The following is a 12399-nucleotide window of genomic DNA, read 5'->3' on the forward strand; positions in this document are numbered from 1 at the left end:
TACATTGAACTGATGCTGAGATGTTTTGGGGGTTAAGACTTTTAAGGCATGTTTTAAGACCAGTATAATATATTTTGGTCAACACGACATAAACAACTGATAATGTAGGAAACAGCAGACATTTGTACACAATCGATTAAATGAATGTAGAAAAGCATCTGCAATTTGATTAAAGCGACAAGAAATGTTCTTATGATGAGCACAAATAACTAAATGATGTGGAGGTTGAACAAGTAGTTTTTAGAATTTCTATTTTGATCTGACAAACGCTCCAAAGCAACTGCGAAAAACTTTTAACAGCACAAATGTACACATTACTGTATGTGAAATATTGATCGCAAGACACTGGACCAAATTTACACTTTTACTGTACTCTGCTAGTGTTCATCTCTTGGTTGTTCATCCATTTTCAGAAATTTTAATTCTTTGTTGTGCTCAGTTTATCATCGGTTGATCTTAATGCTGTAGACTCGCCTTCATTAGTGACATTCAAGATTCATCTGCACAATTCATCAATTTAATATACATTTATCAAAAAAAAAAGTTGAATAGAAATTTTAGATGACAGATGATGATAACTTAGATGATGACTTATGCAGTGAAACAGAGGTGGCAAAAGTACACACATCCTTTACTTAAGTAGAAGTACAGATACTCATGTTTTAAAATACTCGGGTAAAAGTTGAAGTACTGATTATACCTTTACACTCAAGTGAAAGTAAAGAAGTCTTGGCGCTCACATGTACTTAAGTAAAAAGTAGTTATTACTTCTACCTGTTTTAGCTGTTAACTGGACCTCACATCATAATAGATAGATAGATAGATAGATAGATAGATAGATAGATAGATAGATAGATAGATAGATAGATAGATAGATAGATAGATAGATAGATAGATAGATAGATAGATAGATAGATGGATAGATGGATGGATGAATGTGATAGCCTAATGGGTTAATGTCAGGGTCCCCACGAGGAGTTTGAGAGTTTGATTCCTGGTCGAGCTGGTTGCTGTGTTGGTAAATAAAACTTCTGGACCTTGTCCACCCTGAAAACATTTCAATTCTGTGTTGGATTAATTTCTTGATTTCCTGGTCTTTAATGAAAGACCACCAAACTCCACCAAAAAAAAAAAAAGCACTTCAGTGGTAGCTCAGTGGGTTAAGGCTTGTGCCTGAACATGGTCCTTAATATAGTCCACGCTGGTGATAAGGTTTCAAAGCCAGTCCTACATGCCTCCTTTTCTTACTGCGCTGGCATGAAACAAAGTATGAACCCTCCAAAAAGCACACATGCTTTTCAGCAGTGGTCGCTCAGTGGTTTAAGGCTTGTGCCTCATCTAAACATGCTTCCCAGTCTGATCTCTTCCATGGTTCAGTGGGTTAAGGCTGGTGCCTCGCTGAAGTCCTAGACTTAACACTCGACACACACTCATTACTCATCTCAGCCCATTCCACCATCATTTATTTATTATTATTTATACTCTACTGTACTACACTGTTTACATGCTGTCTTTTGCACCTCTTGACTGCTGCTGCTGTTTTTTGCACTACATTGTGTCTGTTTATATTCAGTCCCCGGTATAATTTTTACACTTCTCCTCATACAGTACTGTATATTCAGAGTATACAGTAGGTTTACTAGTTGGCGCTATCTCAGGTTTTGTGTCTTGTCTTGTGTTGTCTTGTGTTTTCTGTCTGCACTGTCTGTCTGTACTGTTTTTCATCTGCACTGTTTGCACTCGGTTGCACTCGATGCACTTTATGTAGCTTGTTGTTGTTTAGTGTAGCACCAGGGTTCCGGAGGAACGTTGTCTCGTTTTTACTGTGTAATGTGTACCACTGTGTATAGTAGAAATCACAATAAAAGCCTCTTGACTTGACTTGATGGTGAGGATCAGGGTTTGAATCCTGCTTTCTTCCTGCTATTTACAATGTGGGTTCAACTTGTGCTACTTACATCTGTATTCACTTCCTACATCTTTCTTTAGTGTTAAATTCTTGTGTTGATGGTTTGAAAAGAGTGATAAACCTGCTCTAATCAAGCTTCCCATCCTGTTTTTTTCTAATGGCTTAGTGGGTTAAGGCTGGTACTTTGCTAATGTTGGTGGTCAGGGTTCAAACCTGGCTTTCTGTCTGCTAGTCATGAGGTAGGTTAAATTCCTGATTTCTACATCTTCATATTCTTGTTTTGATGGGTTAAAAAGAAAGATAGACCTGCTCTAAACAAGCTTCCCAGCTTGTCCTTCCTGATGGTTCAGTGGGTTAATGCTGGTACCTTGGTAATGGTGTGAATCAGGTTTCGAATCCTGCTTTGTCCCTGCTAGTCACGATATGGGTTTGCTTCCTACGTCTGTCTTTAGCATTATATTCTTGTGTTGATGGTTTGAAAGAAAAGATAGACCTCGCTAAACAATCGTTGCAGCCGGTCCTTCCCGATGGTTCAGTGGGTTAAGACTGGCATTTCGCTGTTGGTGGGGTTCAGGGTTTGAATCCTGCTTTCTGTGTTTCTGTCTGGTCTGAATTTCTGGTTTTGAAGCATGAAACGAAGGATAAACCCCCCAAAAAAAGAAGGTGTGTTGTGGGACTTGATGGCTTTGTGGTAAAATCCTTGCCTCCGAGCTCAGAGGTTGCTGGTTCTAATCTGGCTTCTCCCTGCACTGGGTAAACTGTGTGGAAAGTACTCTGTGGTGAGCAATGGAGTGGTTGACTGTGAACAAAGGCTGTGAAGACCTGCTGCTTCACAGCCTCAGAAAAAGTGTGGGTGATAGGTTTTTGGCAGAATTTTTCCCTATTTATGCAAAACTAAGTCGATACTTTTTTGGCCGTTTTTGCTTCATAACCCCCTGTTTTCAGCTTTTCAGACGCTGGGGGGGCAGATGCCCGGATATTGCCCCCCTGCTTTAGGATACGCCCTCCGAAACCATCCACATCCAACCTTCCACGCAGCCATTCCTGACACCTTCCTTACTACGGCCACCGGAACCTTCCACACTCTTAACTTTGAGACCTGGCCGGGGTTTGAACCAGCAACCTCTCAACACAGAGGCAAAGCTCTTCCAATTGAGCCACAGGATCTCCTGCAAGAACCTGATTTTTAGGACCTTTTATAGTTCTTTATTAAAACTTTTTAAACAATTTAAAGGAAAGCTAAGCGGTAGGAATTGAACCGAGTGAGTCAGATAGCAGAGACCGCATCACTAACCACTACACTATCAAAGGGGTGGCAAACAAGGCTTTGCTTATTGGACTCTTGGTTTTCGATAGTTAAGAGACCAGTGTTTTCTCTTAGATCATAATTTTAGAGGGTCAAAATTTCTCCTTCCTGTTCATTCTCTCAGTAACTCGAAGTCTATGAGAAGTGACTCAGGTACAAGAACCACATCTCCAACACCTGCACCACTGTTATATCATGATTTGCCAGCAACCAATTTTAATGACCTTTCATTGTTCTGTTTTTAAAAACTTCATATAATGTTCAATATAAAATTAAAGGTAAGAATCGAACCAGGGAAGTCTTTCATCATAGATCGCTAATGGCATTACTTCAAAACTCAAAACTTTGTTATACATGTAACTAAGCAGGAAAGACAGAGACAAAGACAAAGACAAAGAGACACAGACACAGCTTTAGAAAGCGTGATAAACAAATAGAGAGACAGCAAGAGAGAGACATATACAGTGAGACAGAGACATTTACTAAAAGAGACACAGAGACAAAGATAGCGAGATATAGCCACTTCCTGTTGGAAGTGTTTATCCCAAGCGACTCTTAATAATCTCATTTACTAAATGAGCAGGTGCCCAAAACTGGCAGCTTGAAGGTGTTAAACATGTATCATATTTACAGCATGTGATATATATGTACCTATAAAGCACTAAATGGATTATCTCCATGTATCTCTCCAGTCTTTTAACACGCTACAATCCGTCACGCTTCCTGAGATCTCAAAACACTGGGCTTCTAGTAGTTTCTAGAATAGCAAAGTCCACTAAAGGCGGTAGATCATTTTTACATTTAGCTCCTACACTCTGGAATAGTCTTCCCGACAGTGTTTGGGGTTCAGACACACTCTCCCAGTTTAAGTGCAGATTAAAAGCATATCTTTTTTAGCAAAGCCTACACATAACATACGTCTCACATCATAACCTTGTGCTCCAGAACATCTGATCACATGCAGAATATCAACTTGTGCTGTTAATATTATGAACAGCAGCTACGCTAATTCCTCTCCACTGCTTCTCTTTCCCTCCCCATCCCGAGGCATCCTAAGGTTTGGCCAGCTCCAGTCACCTCCCACCTCATGAAGAATATGGAACTTTGAAGAAGTAGATGCCGAACTCGCAAACATCCCGAACCATCTAGAGACGTACTAGTGCCAATTGGATCCCACTACATGTGTGGTTTTGACATTGGACCTCCTGGAGTGTTTAAAGGTTCTGGCATGGAGAAGCTGATGCTGGATCTGTGATGATCACAAATGTTGAGCTCATAAAACTAGGAGCTACTAACCATATAGACTGTATAAGACTGTAGGAAGAACATTACTTATAATCTTATACTCCAGTACTCATGTTAGTTCTCACTCTCCAGTGTTCTGTATTGTTGAAAGATTTATGATCAAACTCTTGATGTCACCCAAATGAGGATGGGTTCCCCTTTTGAATCTGGTTCCTCTCAAGGTTTCTTCCTCATTACATCTAAGGGAGTTTTTCCTTGCCACAGTCGCCACGGCTGCTCATCAGGGACAAATTCACACCATTCACCTTAACTGTTGATTTCTGTAAAGCTGCTTTGAGACAATTTCTGTTGTGAAAAGTTCTACAGAAATAAACTTGACTTGACTTGACTTGATATGTAAGCATATGTACAGTGATTAAATATAAATGCTATAACAGTGCAGAGATGTGTGGACATCATTAAAATCCTTTGCTATGTTTCCACACGGACAGTTATTGAGGTGATACCGGAGAGACTGCACCTCTTCAAGTCAAGTCAGGAAGCTTATATATATAAAATTATAGACATTTTACAGATTTGAATGATGTATTGTTTTTAATCTGTACAATCATTAAAGACAGTATTTTAAGTTTGTGTCGCCATTATGAGGGAAAAAGCCCACAAAACGCCACCCAGAGGGTAAATTGTGTGAATCATGGTGGATTTTGGTGTTTGATTTGAGACTTGGCACAGAAATAAAACAAAAGTTTACTGATTAAAATTTTTTTATCTGGAGTTTATTTATTCATTTTAAATCTAAGTAAAGAAAAGGATGTCGTGGATAAATTTATTTAAAAATAAAAATATATATATTTCACCAAATCAATGGATAAAACTAAAGTAACGAGTCTGTTTTGAAAATGTAAGCAGTAAAAAGTACTGATATTTGTGTAAAAATGTAATGAGTAAAAGTAAAAAGTCTGAAAAATAAATAGTGGAGTAAAGTACTGATACCAGAAAAATCTATTTAAGTACAGTAGTATTTGTACTTCGTTACGTCCCACCTCTGCAGTGAACTGATGTCGATGTTTTAAGGGGGTTAAGACTATTCAGGTGAGAGCCAGTATAATATATTTTTAACAACATGACACAAACAACTGAATGTAGAAAACAGCAGACACTTGTAAACAATCAATTAAATGAATGTACCAAAGTAGTTTTGAGAATTTCATTTCTGATCTGTAAAAACAATGCTCCAAAGCAACTGAGGAAAATTCTAACCAAATCAGTTGCTAAATGTTCTTTCAGCTGTTTTTAGTAAAACATTTCCAGCTTTTTGTTGCTACCTTCCCGACTTTTTTGAAACATGTTGCAGCCATCAAATTCAAAATTACATTTACATTTTTTTGGGAGTTAGAGTTGTAGTTGTGTAATACTTGCTGAAGCCTAAAATGGCACAGGAGAATTTTTAGAATTAAAATACATTAAATAAATTAATTTAAGCTTTAATCTGTGTAGCACTTGTAAATACATTGTCACAAAACTGCTTTACAAAGATATATAGATTCAGAAAATACATTTTCTATGTATAAATGTATTTTTACTGAATAAGCCTTCATCTGCCTTTATATACCTTCATCTAGGTGACACTGGATAGTTCGATTGTCTGTAATTCCTTTCCATAACTGTTCTATATGAAAAAAAGTGAAATTGTGCAACCGGAAAGTGCAAAACAGTTTGAAGATAAAGGTTCTGTATTGATTTTCAGAAAGGCATAAACAATAATATTGATGATGCATCTAAGATCAGAGCACTAGAAATTAAGTTTGTCAACAATGTTTCAAATCCACTTCTATTTACCAGAATTTACAGAATATCTTTTGCATAAAAATGATACTATGCATATGGCTCTCCCAAGTAGAATGCTTATGGGTCGTTTGGTGGGCAGAAGTTTGCTGATGACACTAAAATGCGTTGAGATTAAGAGATTTTGAAAAGTAGGTTATCAGCCGGTGGCTCGGTACCAAAAAGCTAGGATAGAGGCCCTTATCTCATTCAGAGATTTGCAAGCTCTAGCTCTTGCATACAATACTCATAAAACAGTGTGAAATCAAACCACAGCAACATTTATTTCATGCTACTATGTTGTAGTAATAGAAGTAAGAGGACATGATTAAATGCTACGTTTGATTAATGTGTTACAACTCATTTTTTAGTTGGATGCAATAAAGGAGAAACAATAGAAACAGTAGAAGTAGAAACAGCAATGGATTGACTGGATGACCGTATAAACATTGATTAATGAAATGACTTATTTGAAAAGAAAAAAACTTTCTCAAATTTGAGGTTGTATCAAAAAGTTTCGAGACTAATGATGCCCTTCTGACCATGTGCGTTACCACATCTGCGATTTCATCATGGGTAGAAAGTTAGAACAAAAAGCAAACGTCAAATTGGGGGTCGAATCTGCAACAGAGACGTTCGACATGACTTATGTTTGACATACGGCGATGCTGCAACGAGTCATTCGAGGTGTTTTAAATGGCTGGAATCACTGGAAGACGATGTGAGACCAGGAAGACCTTCAACAAGCTCAACCTCTTTCGAAAACATTCATGGAGAACAATCTCCATGATTTCACTTCCACACCCACCCTACTCGCCAGATTTGGCTCCTCTGGACTTTCCAGTTCCAGATCCAGTTTACCGTTTTCTCAGTTTTTCAATATAGTTATAACCATTTATACCCATATTGCGTTCCAACAGAGTTTTTAGACAGACGGTAAAGGTGAAACCATGGCTTACTGATTAACAGACCCTATATTATGAATTGAACATTGAAAGCATTGAACAACTACCTAGACCATACCAACCTCTATTTAATATTCTTGAGGAGGAGATGGTCCTCAAAATAGCATTGTGGCAGTGGGGGATGTAGTCAAGCATCAGCCTGATTCTTAGCCATGTCTTATTGCAGCCAGTTTGTACACGTCATAACCACAAACACACACACACAGTTTGAACTTTAATAGGTATGTCGTATAGGAGCTGAGTGTCCACTTTAAATTCCTACGATGAAATACATATCAAAGTTCAAACTGTGTGTGTGTGTTTGTGGTTATGACGTGTACTAACTGGCTTTAATAGGTCTGTCTGCCACTTCAACTCCTACCATGACATACATATCAAAGTTCAAACTGTGTGTGTGTGTGTGTGTGTGTGTGTGTGTGTGTGTGTGTGTGTGTGTGTGTGTGTGTGTGTGTTTGTGGTTACAAACTGGCTGCAATATGACACGGCTAAGAATCAGGCTGATGCTTGACTACATCCCCCACTGCCACAATGCTATTTTGAGGACCATCTCCTTCTCAAGAATATTAAATAGAGGTTGGTATTTTCTAGGTAGTTGTTCAATGAGTCATTCGAGGTGTTTTGAGTGGCACGCATGCTTCAAGAGCGGAAGAATTTCACTGGAAGATGACGAGAGATCAGGAATACCTTTAACGAGCTCAACCGGCGAAAATCTTGAAATCAACTTGTGCATGATGATCTTTTGGAGAACAATCCCCATGATTTCACTTCCGCACCCACCCTACTCGCCAGATTTGGCTCATGTGGACTTCACCTTTTCCTAAAGATGAAGATCCATTTTACTGTTTTCTCACCATTGTGGAGATCCAGCACGTATTACAGAAGATGCCTGACATGCTTAGAAAAGAAAACTTCCAGGACACATTCCAAAAGTGGCATGAAGGCTGAGAGCGCTGTATTGCTGCACAAGGGAACTATTTATTTTAAGGTTATAAGGGACTATTATATATATATATATATATATATATATATATATATATATATATATATATATATATATATATATATACATATATATATATATATATATATATATATACAGTGGGTACGGAAAGTATTCAGACCCCCTTAAATTTTTCACTCTTTTTTATTTTGCAGCCATTTGCTAAAATCATTTAAGTTCATTTCTTTTCCTCATTAATGTACACATAGCACCCTATATTGACAGAAAAACACAGAATTGTTGACACTGTTGCAGATTTATTAAAAAAGAAAAACTGAAATATCACATGGTCCTAAGTATTCAGACCCTTTGCTCAGTATTTAGTAGAAGCCCCCTTTTGATCTAATACAGCCATGAGTCTTTTTGGGAAGGATGCAACAAGTTTTTCACACCTGGATTCAGGGATCCTCTGCCATTCCTCCTTGCAGGTCCTCTCCAGTTCTGTCAGGTTGGACGGTAAACGTTGGTGGACAGCTATTTTTAGGTCTCTCCAGAGATGCTCAATTGGGTTTAAGTCATTGCTCTGGCTGGGCCATTCAAGAACAGTCACAGAGTTGTTGTGAAGCCACTCCATCGTTATTTTAGCTGTGTGCTTAGGGTCATTGTCTTGTTGAAAGGTAAACCTTCAGCCCAGTCTGAGGTCCAAAGCACTCTGGAGAAGGTTTTCGTCCAGGATATCCCTGTGCTTGGCCGCATTCATCTTTCCCTTGATTGCAACCAGTCGTCCTGTCCCTGCAGCTGAAAAACACCCCCACAGCATGATGCTGCCACCACCATGCTTCATTGTTGAGACTGTACTGGACAGGTGATGAGCAGTGCCTGGTTTTCTCCACACATACCGCCTAGAATTAAGGCCAAAAAGTTCTATCTTGGTCTCATCAGACCAGAGAATCTTATTTCTCACCATCTTGGAGAACTCCATGCGGGTTTTCATGTGTCCTGCACTGAGGAGAGGCTTCCGTCAGGCCACTCTGCTATAAAGCCCCACTGGTGAAGGGCTGCAGTGATGGTTGACTTTCTACAACTTTCTCCCATCTCCCGACTGCATCTCTGGAGCTCAGCCACAGTGATCTTTGGGTTCTTCTTTACCTCTCTCACTAAGGCTCTTCTCCCCCGATAGCTCAGTTTGGCCGGTCGGCCAGCTATAGGAATGGTTCTGGTCGTCCCAAACGTCTTCCATTTGAGGATTATGGAGGCCACTGTGCTCTTAGGAACCTTAAGTGCAGCAAAAAAATTTTTGGAACCTTGGCCAGATCTGTGCCTTGCCACAATTCTGTCTCTGAGCTCTTCAGGCAGTTCCTTTGACCTTAATGATTCTCATTTGCTCTGACATGCATTGTGATCTGTAAGGTCTAATATAAACAGGTGTGTGGCTTTCCTAATCAAGTCCAATCAGTATAATCAAAAATTTCTGGACTCAAATGAAGGTGTAGAACCATCTCAAGGATGATCAGAAGAAATGGAGAGCACCTGAGTTAAATATATGAGTGTCACAGCAAAGGGTCTGAATACTTAGGACCATGTGATATTTCAGTTTTTCTTTTTTAATAAATCTGCAAAAAGGTCAACAATTCTGTGTTTTTCTGTCAGTATGGGGTGCTAAGTGAAAAATTTAAGGGGGTCTGAATACTTTCCGTACCCACTGTATATATATATATATATATATATATATATATATATATATATATATATATATATATATATATATATATATATATAGTGATAGTGTGTAAATGTAGATAAATAAAGTACTTTCTTGTAAACAGAGCTCATTTATATCTAATCTAGTAAAGTGCCAAAGTGCAATATCTCTGCACATGATAGTATATGAATCCAGAAGCCAGATAATATTTTTGGTCATATCTGGTAACCCATTGACCTACACCAGGATTACATATTGTGTTGATATTCCTTCTGCCATATTGAAGTGTATGTTCAAAATAGTACCACTCTTTAATATTTGATCACAAGACTGTAACACTGCCAGGGTTACAACTCGGTGTTTCATGAATAATTCATTAGTTGGTAAATTTATCAGTCTACATACTCATCCATTGGTCGTGCTCTTCCCCTGACACCAAGACCTTTACATTACAGCTGCACACTTGCACACAGTTTCCTAGTTTTGGCTTCTCTATGTAGTCAAACTGGAGTATTTCTCTTGCCATTTAGCAGCTGGTTGCTCAATAGCATCCATTTAGTCTGCATGTGAAATGATCTTTTTACCTGGATGAACAGAAATGGGCAGTTATGCTGGCTGGAGCTTAATAGCTTTACTGAGCACAGTGTTGATCTGCTGAGACTAAACAACACCACAATGTTTTGTAAAACAAAATGGGACGTGAGACCACAACAAAGGCAAACGCATGTCAGACATGACAAGTATACTGCTAGACATGTCTGCACTGAAGGCATGTATGACAGCCATTGCAACATGTTGTAGAGAGTGTGAAATGGGGTCTTCCTAAAGACTGCATTCTTGTTATTCTTCTCTTCTGGTGTAGCATCTAGGTGGTGGATGGAACATTCAGCTGAAAAACTGAGTTATTACTATTCTTCAAATGATATCCTCTTTCAGAAGTCCCCAATTGATCAGTTCTATCCATTTATAACTGTATTGCTTTCCAACAGAGTTTTTAGACAGACAATAAAGGTGGAACCATGGCTTACTGATTAGCAGACCCTGTTGTACTATATGGACTTAATCAACTGCTGTGAACTAATGTCTAAAACAAAATTTTAAACTCTGTGTGTGTGTGTGTGTGTGTGTGTGTGTGTGTGTGTGTGTGTGTGTGTGTGTGTGTGTGTGTGTGTGTGTGTGTGTGTGGCATGTGTTATAAGAAAATAAATCTGCTATAAGACACAGCTAAAATTCAGGCTGATGCTTGACTACAGCCCCCATAGCCACAATGCCATTTGGAGGATCATCTCATTCTCAAGGATATTGCATAGCGGCTGGGATGGTCCAGGAAGTCTGTGCATCCTACACTAGTCACTAGATGGTGGGCTGATCCCGATGTCATAGCGGCATATTTAATTTAGATGATATTTAGCAGCCCAAAGTTTAGAACTGCTTGTTACATATCTGACTGTGATCAACATCAGAAAAAAATTTAGATTGAAATGATAATAAATATCTTCCCTTCAAAATGCAACCAATGAACCAAATTGCTTTATGCATTCGACCAACATTTGAACATTTACTATAGCACTGGAAGAACATTTTTTTTTTATGGCGATTTCTGAAACACAAGTCACCCTGAATATAAGGCCGGCTTTTTCAAGAGTTAAATGTATATGCAATGCTTTTTTGCAAAAATCTTGTTATCTAAAGTCAATCTGTGTAACAACTCAGCAACAGAGCAAAACACCTACCACCTATAGTTGACCTGTAAAGACACTATCACATGTTGTTTTGCTTATAGCTTGTGGTCATTAAGTGGGTGATGTAGTGATAGGAGAGAAAAAAATACCTTAAAATAGAACAAGTGAGCATGTGAGCTGCTTCCTCTCAATCTCACAGTAAAAACACCTCAGAAATAGAGTGCATGTAATGTTTTCTCGGATAAGTGTACTTATAAAAGAAACACCATTTTTCCAGCTAATGTATGCTGTTTATTAGAGAGTAAATTGAATGCATTAATATTTGCTGCAAGAACTTTGACACAATTCAAACACTGTGTAAATCGATGTATAATATATTTAAATAACTAGTAGCCTGATTTAAGCCATTAACCAGGCTGTTTTAATGGTCTCGTGCTGTTGTACCTGACTAAACCTTTGGTCGATTGCGGTCTGCCATGCCTACTTTGATCAAAAGGTGCAGGCTACTTGTTGGTACCTTAAATAGTAAAAACTATTTTTTGTTTTGTTTTTGTTTACAAAGCCCCACTTTAAGTATGGAACAGCTTTCCATTAAGTGTTGAGGTCTCAGACACACTCTGTGTTTAAGTCTAGGTTGAAAACATATTTGTTTAGTCAAACCTTTTATGATTAAATTTTATCAGCTAAAGGTGCAGATCTAGAGGACTATAGTCAGAGTGTTTTGGTGAACTGGAATGTTTGGATGCTGTCATCCCCCACTTGCATATGGAAAGTTAAACTCAAGAACCCTAAAGCTGATTTTGAACTGTGTGTTTACTGTAAAACG

The sequence above is a fragment of the Silurus aristotelis genome (genome assembly GCF_946808225.1).
Source record: "Silurus aristotelis genome assembly, chromosome: 5".
NCBI classification, from domain to species: domain Eukaryota; kingdom Metazoa; phylum Chordata; class Actinopteri; order Siluriformes; family Siluridae; genus Silurus; species Silurus aristotelis.